Raw genomic sequence first — 3,816 nt, forward strand, 5'->3', positions numbered from 1 at the left:
GAGTGCCTCAATAGTGCATTCAATGTAAAATTTATGTGGCCACATAATGCAATGCATCATTTAGTAATAGTTTAGATCCATTCCAGCTTTTATTGATAACTGTCCATGAATATCTTCAGTTGTGCTCAACATATGATGTTTCTTTACTTCTTGCAGAAAGGTCAATTTCGATGGGTGTGTCATTTGCTGCATCATAACCACCCAAAACATGGCCACATGGGTGGTTAAGCCCTCTTTGGGATCATCCACTGCCCCTACACCTTCTCCACTTTACCAAGGTATTACTGTGCTCATAATATTAACAGCTTGATATTATGTTGTTTTTAATAGTTTTCTCTATCTTTACTTATATATGTCAGGTCCTAGCAGTAATTCCTCATCAATATGCCATCATCATCAGCATGTTAAACCTGATGCAATTGCTCCATCCCCTTCAAAAAAACCATGGTAATAACCGTCTGTCAAATTGAATTTGTCTACTTGAGAGTCTGTGTTGCCCACACGCACATTTGTATTATAAAAAAATGATAATGAGATATCTACAATGAAACAGGGCCATATCATTGTTTTTAGTGCTTCACAACTTTACAATTGAGAATGCATACCTAATATAAGAATCAAGACATTTCAATTTTGGTCCTGATATGTTCTATGGTAACTAGGAGAAGTAGATGATTTTTTATACTGATCAATAGCATTAACTTGTGGTATGCTTGACTCTTTTGTGTGCCCAAATGTCTGTAAAGAACCCTTATGCAAAAAGCATAAGTATCAAGATATCAAGAACACTTAAAATATGTATGACAGATATATTTGACAAGTAACCTGTGAACAACCTTGTTTTTAATTTCTTAGTGTCTGCTGTCAAAATTTTTGCTTGTTGGTGAGGCAAATATCAATTTTTTGCCTTGAAATTTGCTAGATTAAAAAGTTACCACACTAAAAGGTTAAGCTGGCACTCATGCCTTTTCTATTTTGTTTCAGATGTTATAAATCTATAATAGGTCTTTTTAAAAAATTTATAAATTCAAATATAGCCAGTGCATATTAGGAAAGTCAATCAATGGCCTTTATCTTTTAAACGAGGAGCATGTTTTGGGTGGAATACAGGATCAACAAAATGGTAGAGAAAAAAGTCTTTAAAAGTTGAAGTCAATGTGTTCTTATGATAAAATAGAAACTATCACTTAACAAGTTTGGTAATTGTACCATCGCGTGCTCTCTCTCTCTCTCTCTCTCTCTCTCTTAATGCCTTAAGTGTGTGTTTATACTGGGGAAAATGGTTTGATTTTTTTTTTTTGCTTGGTAAAGTGACTCACATACCCAATGGAATAGAAATCGCGTAACATTAATGCTGTAAGGCTAAATACAATTGGTAGTTTGAAATTTTGAACATTAGTTTTTTTTTTTTTTTGATAAGTAACATAAAATTTTGAACATTAGTTGAAAGATCAATCGTAATATTTTGTTCATCTCAAAAGCTAGAATGAAAATTAAATGTCTTTTTCTGTTGCTCGTTTTGAGTTTTTTTAACCACTCATGTACTTGTTAATGGATTTTTTGGCAGCTTGTGATCAAATTTGTATAGAGCCACTTACTGCAACTCCCATTGATTCACCTTGTGGTTGTGTGTTTCCCATGAAAGTCAGACTTCTTCTGGATGTAGCCACTTCATCTGTTTTTCCAGTAATGAGGGAGCTAGAGATTGAGATTACAGAGGCACCTATTTGGAGCAAAGCCAAATTAAAATTATGGGTGTTATTGCTAATAATCAAAATCAGGAAAGTACAGTTGTGGATATTAACTTGGTTCCACTGGGAGAGAAGTTTGATAATACTACTGCTGTACTGACATCTGACAGATTTTGGCATAAGAAAGTGCCTCTAAATACAACTCTTTTCGGTAACTATGAAGTGCTATACATTAGTTATCCAGGTACCTACCCCGATTACCTTTAAATTTCTAGCAAAAGGGGAAAAGAACAAAAAGGAGTTCTTCAAGTATCCTTCTTTTTTATTTTATTATCATGTTTTGGTCACTGAAATAGTTTTCATCGGGGATTCCTTCTTTACCACCTTATGAGAGTTACATTGGCAATGGACCAACAGGAAGTGTTGGAGACCTCCCAATCACAACAAATTTTATCAACAAAAACCAGCGGATGAACCTCAAAACCATTACCATAATATCTTTGTCTGCATTTGTGCTCCTATTAGTTTTCATTGGAGCAGTCTCTATCTTTTTGAAGTAGAGGAAGGTTAGAAGACCATCAAATGCCGTTGGTCCAGCATATACACCCTCTGCAAACAAAAGATTTGGTAAGTTTATGAATTATTATGTAGATGCTTTTACTCAAGTGCAATGTCATCAAATGGTTTTAAACCTTTTATGGTGAAAAATGCTCCATCATGACTGTATATGTGTTAGTCCTCCCTAGCTTGAAAAGTTTGGTTCCTTTGCAGCCACCATTTATTTTATATGCCTGCCTAGTGCCTAATTATTATATATAAATAAAATTTCATGAATGTTCTATCATAATTTTTCATTTTTGGTTGGGCAAAATCTAGTCATGCCTGGTGAATTATTACTGAAAATTATGGATGTTGGTCTTCTGGCTTGTGTTCATGATTTATTTCCACATTTGCATTATACTTCCTAGATATTCCATTTGTTTTGAGTCATCCTTCTGCTAAAAAATTTGATAATTATGTTCTTATTTTTTTTGTTAATAATGTCTGAAGTAAAGAGGAAAACTCTTTCAAACACTAATAATTTACTAGATCAGTAATATGAACTCTGATGTGGTGAGGAGAACGTAGGTCTAGTGTAGTAGAAGGGTTTAAGAAGAACTTCCAATAAGAATAAGGCAAAGAAAAAGTATAATAGGAATGAGGTTGGATCTGAATTGCTTTCTCTAAGTAAAGAAATCATTGCAAAAAATAAAATAAAAAACGAAGCAAAGGGCGGCAACCCAAGTACATGAGATATAGGAGCAAAGAACAAAAAAAGGAGGGGTAAAAAAAGTCTTCAAAAGCATGCTATAGAAGAGATAGGAGATGTCAAAGTTCATTCATATTAGGTCTTCAAATGCAAAGCATAATCTCAAGGGAGTTCATGAACTTCGGCATTTTGGCCCCTCAAAGTAACATGCATTCCTTTTTCTCAAAAGACATCACATTAGACACGGAAGAATCACTTTCCAAATCCTCCCATTACTTTTCTTGCCAAAGAGCCTTGTACAACATGATAAACCCCCCATCACATAATAAAGCATTACCTAAGAGACACCAAAGAAGCATAATATCATAAACAGCTCCCAAGTCATCACAAAATGTGGGAAGAGATCAAATATGAAATTTCTTGAAAGCTATACAAAAAGGATGCCCACGATTTAAAAAATTCTATGTATAAAAGCCTTTAGCAACTCTAGAATTCTAATCTTTCATCTTATATATAACAATTAAATCTCTTCTTCTTCACTCTCTTCTGGATTGGAGTGCTGCTTTTAACTCTTTTCCCTGTTCTAATTTATTAGATATGTTAGAGCTTTGTAATTTGAATGTTTGATGTACTGCTACTCAAATACACCACCAATGTACCTGGGTATTCTTTTCTTTTTTTAATCAATAAAGTTTTGTTACTTATCAAAAATAAATAAATAAATCTTAACCTAGCAACTTCATTAAAAGTCACATGCTAGTCAAATGACCTTTTGAAATACTCGAGACATAATAATAAATGCAACATAAAATATAGAAATAAAAGACAATGGACTGATGGGCCTTTTTTTTGTGTTGGGGGGGGGGGGGGGGGGGG

Source organism: Quercus suber, unplaced genomic scaffold (assembly GCF_002906115.3).
Source record: "Quercus suber isolate HL8 unplaced genomic scaffold, Cork oak 2.0 scaffold_47, whole genome shotgun sequence".
In the NCBI taxonomy this organism is placed as follows: domain Eukaryota; kingdom Viridiplantae; phylum Streptophyta; class Magnoliopsida; order Fagales; family Fagaceae; genus Quercus; species Quercus suber.